Raw genomic sequence first — 12,435 nt, forward strand, 5'->3', positions numbered from 1 at the left:
AGAGGCCCAGAAGAGGGCCGGCTCTGATTCCCGCACCCACCTGGCACCGTCCGGGTAAAACTCGGGGAGCGCGCGGCAGATCGCTGAGCGTAGTCACCCGGATGGGGCCTCTACGGGAGCAGGCGGGGTGCACAGGTCATCGTCGTGAGTGACCCAAATTGGCCAAGGCAGCCGAGGGCCCATATCGTCAAGTTTCGGGATTCTAAGCCTAGCCTTCAAGTTTTGAATCTAGAAGAGCTGATCATATGAACTAAAAGAGGAATTGGCGGGTACGCTCGCCTCCTAAATCAGCCTGGGGGTAGGAAAACAGGCAGTGGACCAGGTCAGGGGTCCCCAGATTTTACGAGCAGCGAAGAGGTCAAAGCCGGAGGGCACTCCGGAGTTCCGACTCCAAGTCCCCGGCAATAGACCAGAGTGGTGGACGCCTCTGGTGCGGTCCCTAGCGCAGACAGCTAGATATTGGAGCGCGCCTTTCTTTCATACAACGTGGGAAAAGAGAATATAAAATAAAATTAACGTAAGAGTGTGATGTTCCCGGGAAGGAAAGTCTGTAAGGTTAAACATATTTTTTTAAGGCAGTGAAAATTAACTTTTTGGATGTGACGATTAGACTCTTATTTCTAAAGTAGAGATTGAGAGAGCAAAGTTCAAGTCTGAGAACTCGACATAGGTTGGGGAAGTATTAAAATAACGATATTAAATGAAATGTTGTATTTTCAATTTCATAAGCACCTTTTTGTTTTGAAAAACTATGTGAAATATATTGCTTACAGAGTTTAAATACTTCATCGGTCTGTTATGTAAAGGCAAAGTTAGGTAAAAAAAAAATTACTGTGAACCCCCAAAATACGGAGGGAAAAGCACGTTTTGTTGGATTTTCTGCTTCATACATGTGTTTTTATTTTTCTAAAACTTGTTTTTAAATACTTATTTTTAAAACATAGTTGGTTTAGTGAAGCATAGTTTTATTTCTGTTTAAGAATGTGGTAGATCTGTGGAAACTATTCAGAAATGTGAAAGAGAACCTCTGTGATTTGTGTTAGATTGTAATTTATTCATGGATTAGAAATCTCAGAACTTTTTCTGATTAAGAAAAAGCTTTTCTCATGCTGTGGGAAGACAGACAAACAGAGCCAAACAAGGTGTAAATACCTTTAGCCTGCTGACTGGGAACATCCTTTTGCCTGCCAAGTACATCATTGCAAACCCTGCCTTCTCTGGGTTACATCCTTCAAATCATCAGCTACTTTCTAAATCGTGCCAGAGCTTTTCAATCCAAGGAGGAGGTGTACTGGAGGTAAAAAGAATGCATTCCTCTATCTAGAAGGAGGGCTTGATCCCCTGGCAAGCTAGGGACGGAGCCCCATCAGGTACTATAACCTGAGTACCTATGGAGTGTGCCTCTGTGTGTGTGTGTGTGCGCGCGCGTGCGCGCACACACACGCACACACACACACACAATGAAAATAACCAGAGGTTCAGTAATACAAGGAGATAATGCATTTCCCTCTCTGAAGAGTAGATTTACTCTTCAGGAAAATTCAAAGGATACCCACAATTCAGATACTTTCATGTTCTCTCTGTATTGTGATCACTTTCCTTATGAAAGTTATCAACTCCAGCTCTGTCTCCTTGCAGTTGAAGGCACCACACCCTTGATTAAAGCCACCATCTTTCTGTTTCTCCCGTTTTTTTTTCTTGAGTTCTTGAGCAGCTGACATTTACAATTTGATAGAACTAATTAAATATACTTAAATTGTGAATTTTTAAAGGAATATTCACAAAATAAATCTGTTACAATCAATATTATAAAAATGATACCAGCCAGGTGTGAGGTCCGTGTCTGTGATTCCCAGCACTCAGAGACCTCAGGCAGAGGGAGAGTGAGTTCTAGCCAAGCATAGGCATGGGCTGTGTTGCAAAGCCAGTCTGAACTTCATAAGAAGTCTCTCTCACTAAATCAGAATACCTATTCCCAAATTGAATGCAATGCATTTCTCATATTAAAGCATATTTTACACAGCAATTTTTGTTTTCTCTGACATTTATGAATTCATGTTTTTCCAAAATTGCATATTTTAAATGATAATGGATTATTATTTAGGATCCCTGTTGGTACACATTGTGTTCTAACCAATTAATCATGTTGCAGATAAACTGTAGGTAATCATCTAGTTTTTCAAAACATTTTATAATGCAGTGTTTGTTTTTCTTATTGAAAATTCTGTACTAGGCTAAATTCCTTTTCTAATTAGCAGGTGAAATTTTTCTTGTATGTAAAATGTAGAAATTAGAAAAGATGGTTGATTTCCAAAGCCCTTTTCCAACTCTAACATCCAATGAACAATTTCAAGAAACAAATTGAACAGAGTCCTCCTCTTCTCTGTCTCCCCACCATCCTTATACATGTTGGGTGGATGCTAAGTCACCTGAGGCTGTGGTTGGATGAACCTGACTTTCCTATCCCGGATCACACTGCACTTTCTGTTCCTCTAGTACAATGCACCAGACCAACCAATTAACTTGGTCTTTAGTGGGCTGCCTTTTGCAAGTGATGGTCTGAGGGAGGCTGCCTCAACCACTAGATCATTATCTTGGGCCTTTTTCATTTCACCAGCAGAATGTGTAACCATGGCACAGACTTTAGCTACATTAACTTTTCTGAGGATACCAGTCTCTTTACTCCTCTATATGTTTCTTGACTTTTTTTTAAGTTAACATTTATTTAATCAAAAAATATCTATGTTCTAAAACTGTTCCAGATTGCAATAAGACTACTAAACCTCTTATTTAAAAATTGAACCTACTTTTTGTGATTTCTTTAAAAAAAAATTACTTTTTTCTCCCAAACTATTGAAACATTTCTAAACTTTTGAGTATATATAATATAGAGGTGGAAATCATATATTGCAAAACATGGCTTTATGTTGACAAAAATGTGATACCCTTGAGGGAGATTATACAGTATAACACGGCAAAATCATGGCTGATCTTTATCCTGGCTTGGGCAGTTGTACAAAGAGGGAACAAATAATAGAATAAAAGTTTTTTTCAGTGCTTTAAATTGATGTGTGTGAGAGTGGGCCTTAGAATGGAGGGAAAGTGCAGGAGGCTATATTAGCAGTTGAGTGTTAAATGCAAAGGCTGTTGATGGTATTAGGAACAGGTAAGCAAAGCTCTTGCTTCAGTTCTGTGCCCCAGGGGTGTGGGAGGATTGCAAGTAGATACCGTTTGACTTTGTGCACAGGGGAGGCAATATTTAAACATCATACCAGGCTTTTTTTTTTAAAGTAAACACATAGTACTAAGAGTGACTAAAAACATAAAAACATCTTTGCACTGGGTTAAACTGAACAGAACAGACCCTCCTGTTCCACTGGCTTCATTCTGTTGGAGAGGTTTGTGAGGAGTGACCAGATCCTGCCAGATGCTTTCCAGGACTGACTTGGAGGTGGTGTGCAGTGGGTACCTTGGAAATTGCATGCTGCTGATTAAACTGCTGGACTTCACACCAGATTGAAGGAAGGGAAGGAAACAGGAGGAATGAGGTATTTGAGGGAAGGCTTGAAAGATGCCTCCAACTTAGCACACAGCACTGTTGGGGGGTTTCATTAAGGAAATGGTTCCACTGAGTCTGCCGAAGATAGTGGACTAGATTTCCTGCATTGCTGCTAAGCGGATGTGGGGGGGATGTCAAGAATTTCTGGGGATTTCCCATCAGCCTTTGTAAATGGATGCCTACAGGCCGTTTCTGATCCCTGCTCCTTACTTGGATGTCAGGCTCCTTGAGAGACTTGATCTTGTCTCAAAGAGGAATTCATTGTGCAAGCCACATGGAACCTCATTGATCTAATTTTGGAGGTGAGAAGACTGGCCCAGTTTGTGGTATTTTCTCAGCTCCACTGTTGGCTAGTGACAGACCCAGGAGGGCAACCTGGAGTTTACCTTTCTGTCAACATTTTTCTTCATTTGTGTTTTTCCTCTGCCACAGAGTAGAGATGGTCAATATCTGTTGAATAGCATTTTAATAAAATATCTTTCTAAATCATATCTTACTTGTTTATTATAATAATAATTATTAGTAGTAGGATTTCATAGTCATGGGGATCAAACTCTAGGACATTTTGTATGCTGGGCAAGTACTCTACCAATGAGCTATACCCCCAGCATCTTTTTAAACATGAAATTGTCTTCTATAAAAGCCCATAAAGGGCTTCAATGAAGAACTTCGAAAAGATAGCTGCTTAGGAGCTCATGGAGATATTTGTGAGATTAATTTTGCTTGTGAGCACTTGGACTCCCTCCACAAACAGCTGCAGCTTATGGTACTGCTTGAGTCTGTCATCACATCCCTCTACACTCTGTCCTAGCTCCCTAACCCTGCTCCTGGTCAAAGAAGTTGCCCTACTTCAGGTAGGCCTTCTTCCTCCCCACAGCCTCCCTGCTCCTGGGCTGCCATCTGTAAAATCCTTGCCCTCCTTCTGCACCCCTCCCTGCCTGAGAATCCCAGTTCAGCAGTGCAACTCCTGGCAGCCCCAGAGTTAGGGCTTCTCCTGCTCCCCTGGGGCCCCTCCTGTAGTGCCTGTCACCTGAAACATTAGTTTATTAGACTATGTCCTCCCTCCCTCTTTGGGAGAGGGCATGTGTCTGAGGTCTTCTTCAATCTCTCAGTAGGGTTGCTGGAGTGAATGAATGAATAAATAGGTTATTACACTACCTTTCACAGACATCTCTCAGAGTCAGGTAAGCATTAATTCCAGTTTATGGATGTGTTCCTGCCTGCCTACTTGGCCTTAGTTACAGTTACATGGGATTTCATAGAGTGGCTGTTGTGACTCCCTAAGATCAGTACCTCTCTATTTTAAGCGTAGAAACGAAATACCTTGGGATTTTATGAAGGTAACTGGTTATGAGGCACTCATTTCCAGGGGGTACTGATGTTCCTCATCATGGAACACACTTTGAGAAGGGTGCTGCAGTGTGCTGTGGGCAGGTGTAGGTTGGGAGTAGAGGTGGAGCTAAGGACCAACTATGGGTACAGACTTTTTAATACACTGATTGTAGTTTTATTATCAGTTATTTACTGGTCTCTTCTTTGTATTTAATTTTTAATTGAGAAAATAACCACATATTTATGGGGTAAAATGTGATGTTTCGCATGTATAGTTCTATTGAGAACAGCCACTCTATGAAATCCCAATGGTCAGGGGGTGCAGCCCTGACAGGCAGGTTCTTACAGCTTCTAGAGTAATCTAACAGAGAGTCCAGGCTGAGGACCATGGTCATAGAGAAGCAATGGGTTTCCCAGAAATCCTTTGGCAGGCTAAGTCCTCATCAGGGTTTTGCTGAAGGTGGCCTTGAATGTAAGTGGTTTTATATTTGTGTATAATAAAAGCCAAGGCTTTTCAGTTCTACCAGGTTCACTTGAGGCCTCTTTCAACAAAAGAATCTGGTAATTGTTGTAGTTTTGCTTCTGCAGACCACATGGGTGGGTCTGTGGCTTGAAAGGAAATCCCATTTATACCGCGCCCATGAAATGGAAGGGTAGAAGACCTGCTGACAAAAAGTGCCTGGGAGCAATGTGATAATCTGTGAAGAGACTTGTTTGCCAGAAATGTGTAGCAAGGCAGAGCACAGACGCAAAATGCACTGGACTCCCAGCCAGAGCGAGAACTCTGAGCCTGCCAGCTGCGGCACCAGGCAGCAATGTCTCCCTGACAGAGGAACATTCTGGAAGAAGAGACTTGGCACCCTCAAGTTCATCCCAGCATTCAGAAGCAAAAGCCCCAGAGAGCTTTTATTTCTGGCTAAAGCTTAGCTATTTAATGCCATTTTTACTATTTTCCACCAAATCCCTATTTTCTAAGACTTTGATCTTGTCACTCGAGATTTGGTTACTCATGGTTTTCCTGAGGACTTCTGTTTACACAGCTTCTGTTTACTTTGGTTACAGGTCCAAGATAAGTCTAAGAGTTTGAGAAGAGACTAGCAATAGGATGCGGGTGTCTCAGCAAAAGACAGGGCACAAGACATTTGTGGCCTGCTTTGAGCTTGGTCCTTAATCACACAGGCCAAAGTCATCCCTAGAGTGTAAGTGCAGAGAAGCTGGTGTGTGCAAGCATGTCTATGTATATGTGGCTCACCAGTTAGGCTAGACTAGCAAGCCTCTGGGATCCCCCTGTCTCTGTCTCCCCAGTGCTGGGATTATAAGTACATACTGCCCCTGGCCTTTTACATAGGCTCTGGGGGAATCAAACTCAGTCTTTATGATTTCATGGCAGGCACTTTTCCAACTAAGCCATCTTCACAGGCCTGACAATTTGCTTTTCCAAAAAGTTCCCTGATGCACCTGTTCCAGAGAGCACATTTGGAAACCATAACCCCAGGGATCATTAGCAAGACCTGGGCCTGTGAGATGTACCTTCCCAGGTACAAAATGTGTAAAAGGCACTGAATCATCTCAGACTAAGGGGAGGTGGAAGAAACTGTGTTTAGGATGATTTTCACCAGGAAGAGTGTGTCAGTACATTGTAATAGAAGAAATACTTACATACTATGGGCAAAGCCATGCAACCAATCAATGTGACTAAATCAATTGCCTTCTGAGAGTGAGTCTGCTCTGATGGTTGGAGGGTGGAAGTTGGAAGCCAGTATTGAATGAGAATTTAGACAGCACAGCTAATAGTGCCTCCTGCCATCCTCTGCCGTCTTTTACATCACTCAGCCTTCCTCTGGTTCATCACCAGTCATGGTTAAACTATTGCCTTGTGCCTCAGTCCAGTCCTGTGTCATTCCAGTGTGCCCTGAAAGATGCTGTCCAAAGCCTCAAAAGGTTCACTTCACTAAGGAGACTCCCTAGCTGTACCTCCCTGGGGTCAGTGCCTTTGACTTGGGTGACTGACCTGCTAGAAAAGTATGGTGATGCATCATGGTTCGATCGTCATTGTCAAGAAAAGTTGCTGCCAGGTGGAAACATGATATTGGAACTCTCCCTGTGAGAGTTCCTTTCCTTGAGAGCACTAGGGCTACCTCTAGGGAATTTGATATGATAATGTGTGAGTTCCATTTTGGGACTGTTATATTCAAATAAGGAAAGCACAGCCCTTGCCATCCTCTCAAGCTTCTGCAGGATGGCATCCAATAGCTTTTATATCTGTCATCTATTGGAACATAACAAGCTGTCCCAAAACTTGGTGGCCCAGGTCAGTTTGCTGCATTCATGATGCCATAGGTTAAACATCTGAGGATTCAGCTGGTGGTTGCCTTAAGGCCTCACCTGGGTCACTTGGGCAGCACAGTCCCTGAAAGTTCCACTGAGACCTTGGTGCTGGGTCTTTTCTCCATGGGCCTGCTCACTCAGCAGTGCAGCTTAGGCTCTTCCAGGGAGGTCAAGGCATTCCTACAGTTCATGGTACAGACTACAAGGTGTTTGGAGGCCTGTGTTTTGGAATTCCTGCATCACTCTGTCACATTCTATTGCTCAAAGCAAGTCCTGGCCCAGAATCCTGGGCTGAGGAGACAGCCTCTTCTGAGGGGAGGAACGGCACTCTTTAACACTTCCCCTTTGCCTTTCAGTCTAGCTGTTAGGTTGGAGTTTAGCCAAAAAATTAAAATAACTAATAAATAATAAGTGCTACATAATGTCTTGGTCCCTAGGACAGTATTTGGGCAGGACATTATTCACTAATGGAAGAGCTTCCCATTCATAAATCTTTGATTTATGGCACACAGGCCAGGGTTAGCTTGGCATTCCAAGTTGGCAGAGCAGCTCCTTAGGATTACTGTAACTCCAGCAAGGGTGAGGTCAGCTGGCCCCAGACTGAGTGTCAGCAGCAGTGTAGCTTCTTGAGGCTTATCTCATGGGTCCTTGACCTAGCTCGATCTATAGGGACAGAGAAGCTTTGGGGAGAAAGTAACCTCTACTTACTGTCAGGCACTTTGATCTACATACATCCTTTTACTCAGTCCCAAGAGGAAGGTGTGGGACTCACAAGTGTGAATGTTTTCTGCCTGATAGAACAGCTTGTTGACGCACCACAGTTACATTATCTTTTTAATGACGGTTGATGTCAGGTGGAAACATCGTACAGGTGCTTTCTTTACGAAACACCAAGGATCCAAGCCACTAGGAAAGCGATGGCTCCAGGCAAATAAAATACTTGAGTGATAGGTAAAGCTGGAATTGTTTGAATCTGCTTTTGTCAGACACCAAACCCTCTCGGTGTGTTGCAATTTAACTGAAAATCAGAGAAGGAAAAGAACCTTGGAAGGATTGTGGGTGGGGGTGGGGAGCTTGTTTTCCCTGGCTCTCAAAATCAGTGTCCTTGGAGTTTTGCCATCCCTGAGGAATGTGAGAAGCCACTGCTACTCCATCTTAAAGTGGCCTTGGGAGATTCCACTGCTGCGTGTTGCAGATACCATTAAGATCTCCGTTAAGGAAGAATTTTAATCATGTGGACTTTTTTTTTCAATCTTGGGCAATCAAGAACACTCACAAAAATATCAGAATAAGATTCCCAAAACCAATGTGAATATGGTTTTCATGAACTTCCAAAGAGTACAAAGGATCATGGGCTGAGGCTGGCATCTGATTCAAGAAAAGCTCTCTTGAGACAGGTCCACAATGAAAGCCCAGGCTGCCTTCTGACGGTTTCAGGAATTCTGCCTGCTTCTCTAGCTCCCCCTATAGCCTGCAACCTTGGAGACTTGGAACTTCTCCATAGGAAAGCAGGAGGACCTGTGGGAAGAGCCCCAAGTGGGTTCTAGGAAAAGTGTACTGCACAGAGCATCCAAGATGCTCTGTGGATTGGAGAGAGAGAGAGGATACTTACTCTGTCCCTGGGAAGGGGAAGGAATGCAGACATAGAGCAGCTCCCCAGCAAGTGTGGTTCATGCAGGCTTCTTGGTAACCACGTGAACTTTTAACTCTGATGGATTGGAACCCTGAGGCTGAGGACGGTTGACTTGTTGAGAGCCACACACTCTGACCAGGATTTGGACATGTTCTTCTGGATTCAATCACTTCTCAACATTCACCTAAACTAACTTGAATGAGAAGGCCTTGGATTGAAGAAAAGGCAAGTTTTGTTTTCAGGGATTAGACTAAAAATACTGATATAGCTGGGCTTGGTGGCACATGCCTTTACTTCTAACACTTGATAGACAGTGGCAGGTGGCTCTCTGTGAGATCCAGACCAGCCTGATCTACATAGTGAGTTCCAGGCCAGCTGGGGCTACAGGAAAACCCTGTCTCAAAAAAAAAAAAAGCTGGCTGGCACAACTTCAAATGCCCCTCCCTTCCAGAGACAGTTGCTTTGCAGTCTGGCATTGACTTTCCTGTGTTGAATCCTTGTACAGCAACACTAAGCTTGTGTGTATGTGTATGTGTATGTGTATGTATATGTGTGTGCTTGTGTGCACATTTGTATATGTGTGTGTGTATATGTGTGCATGTGTGTTATGTGTACATGTGCATGTTTGTGTGTATATGTGCACCTGTGTGTATGTGTAATTGTGCATATATGTGTGTGCTTACGTATGTATGTATACTTATGTGTATACATATATGTGCTTGTGTGTATATGTGTGCTTGTGTATATGTGTGTGTGCTTGTGTATAAGTGTGTGTGCTTCTGTGTGTATGCTGTACTGGGGATGGAGCTCAGGACTTTGCACACATTGGGCAGATGCTCTGTCACTGAGCCCGAGCGGGGCTGATCCTTGTGTCTCTTCCTCCTTGCTCTCTTAAGATATTCGGACCTGCAAAAAGTGAATAAATAAAAAGAGTGTTTAACTTCTGTGACCTCTTACTTGGAAAGGGACACTCTTCCATCCCACTGTGAATTGTGTTTATCAGAGTCTGAGAGAAAAATCCTATCCTGCCACCTATTGAGGAGTTTTAGCTTTTGCTCTGAGGAAACAACCAGAAAGTGTGGCCAAGTGTAGTTACATGCCTCAGATGGAAATCACATAGAATGGTGAAAGAAACACTGCTTGATTTTATGACTGCTTTCTTTTTCTGAGTTGGCATTAGGGAAACCAAAAATATATTTAAGCAGATGAAAAAGCAAGGCTACATTACAGAACACTGCAAGCAAACTATTTTAAAAGGCAACGCAAACTGACTGCAGCGTTTTATGTATGATTGATGGTATCGCCTTTTTGGAAAATGTTTAACACTCTTCTACGCCTCCTGCTGGACCAAATTTTTCTGTGCAATTATCCTTTGAAACATTTTTAGCTTCAGCATCTTCTCCAAGGGGAATTCTGCTAGAACTGGAGGGGGAAATGCTTGGAAATGGACTAATTGTATTATCAGACTGGAGTTTGGGCACCTATAACTGCTTACGACTGAAGGAGTATTAGACTTGTCATTGGTGTGTAATTAAAACCTCTCCCTGCCTTTCATCTATCCTCTGTCCTAGAACAGCTAAGTTAAAAATACCCTATGCAGAGAAAGATGAGAAAACTCACAAGAATTCTAATCCCCAGAAATTCTAGTTTCCCTTTAGCTATTATGAACTGACAAACTTAGTAATTCTGTCAGGATATATCTTTTGGGGGAGAGTAGTAAAGTCTAAAATGTAGAATTAAAGCATGTTTGTTTTTTGTGGCTGTTATTATTTTATGTGCTTTACAATCTAAATCCTGATGTGTTCATGTGAATCATCCCCATTTTGGGAAAATATTAACTGTAAACTTAGTAGGAGGTATTTGAGAAATATATTTTCTCACAATGATTTGGAATGCTGTATTTTTCCATTATTTCATGAGGAAAAATATGGATTGTAGCAAATTTAATTTTGACTCCAATTTCATATCCAGTCATCACTGTAGACTTACTTCTAGCTTCAACTAGAGTAGAGACATGGGTAGAAGCCTCTTTTAGTTGAGCATTTTGTTTATTTGTTTGTTGTCTTTTTGAGATAGGGTCTCCCTGTAGCCCCTGTTGGCCTGGAACTCGCTATATAGAGCAGGCTGGCCTCTATCTCACAGAGATCTGCCTGCCTCTGCCTCCCGAGTGCTGGGACTAAAGGTGTGCACCACCACATCCAACTTATATAAGGACATTTTAATCTGTTCACTTGGAAGATGCTCATGTGATTATTAAGTGACCCTTTATATTTTATTTATAAAGCAAATATAGCTTAATTTGCTGTGCTTCATGCTCCAGTTAAATAAATGTTTGTATTTTGTGAATTTTACACCAAATTTTACCAAGATGAATTACTTGGTTAAGTGAAGAATCTGTGACTTCTTATACTAAATAATGTGTGCATAAGCACAGAGTGCACAGAATTTGGTTTGTTGACTTAGATTATCTTCTAGCTCTCATGGTGCCAACTCTTCAATGTCTAAACAGCATCCTCTGAGAGGTCAACTTTGCGTGGAAACCCCTTTAGGTGAAAGGACCATTACTGATCCATCTTTGCTTTTGTGACGTCGGTACAGTCCCTGGCACATAGTAGTCACTTAATAAATGCTGACTGAACTGATTCACACTATATCTTAAGCCATTCTTCTGGGTCTCAGAGGTTTTTATAGGCTACTCGTAAGTTTGCCTTCTAAGAACACATGCATATGGGAATGTACAAATGGAGGTTGGTGGAACATGCTTTGTGCTGATGAGACTCCCAATGTGTGTGTGTGACACTTTGCTTTTCCGCTTGGGTGGGCTATCTTCTGGGGACTCCCATTTTCTTGGCTTTGGCCAATCTGGCCATGTTCTACTGAATTGACTCTAGACCTAGGGTCGAGGATGAGGATGTCTCCCAGGAAATCTTGTGCTTTAGACAGGCTCTCCTGATAAGGCTCAGCTGGTGAACTTTCCCAAACAGCACAGAAGAGAGGCAGCTGATTGAGAGCCTTCAGCTCCCAGGTGTACCATCACTGCCTGGGGAGCTAGGGAGGTCACTGCTTTTGCTACCTTGGATCAAAATGTTTGGGGTTGAAAACTATCCCCTCTTGCTCTGGACTAGATGAATCGAGACGGGTAGGACAGGTTAGTCCTGGCTAATATATCACATCTGGGAGTTGTCTTTTCCTCTCCCTGTTGCTGAATCTCTCCCAGTATTCTGCCATGATGCTTTGCTTAAAAACCACAATGTGACATAAAATGTTTATGTGTGACTTTTTCCTGGTGGCGAGGTAGATTCCAGATTTAAAAAAAAAACATGTGAATCAGCTCCCTGGAAGATGACGACAGAGTGTCCTCTCAGCCAAGAAAGAGGTCAACAAAGGCCTCTGCCTTAAGAAGCAAGAGAATTTACAGGAAAACAGTTGCTGGCTAGAGGCATGGCTCAGTGGTTGAACACTTGCCTAGGATGTGCATGGGCCTCACATGGTTGTTGGTTTGGCCCTTAGCAATGCACACACAGAGACACAGACACACAGACACAGCCAGACACATACATACACACCCACACATAAATAAATA

At 42.8% G+C, this 12,435-nt stretch overlaps 1 protein-coding gene across 3 annotated transcripts in view; it reads left to right on the forward strand.

The window, feature by feature from the left end:
• The window catches only part of Flt1 (fms related tyrosine kinase 1), a 170,510-nt gene that overhangs the window by 2,995 nt on the left and 155,080 nt on the right, over nt 1-12,435 (forward strand). The window lies entirely within an intron of this gene.

Source organism: Nannospalax galili, unplaced genomic scaffold (genome assembly GCF_000622305.1).
Source record: "Nannospalax galili isolate Female #2095 unplaced genomic scaffold, S.galili_v1.0 scaffold768, whole genome shotgun sequence".
Classification (NCBI taxonomy): Eukaryota; Metazoa; Chordata; class Mammalia; order Rodentia; family Spalacidae; genus Nannospalax; species Nannospalax galili.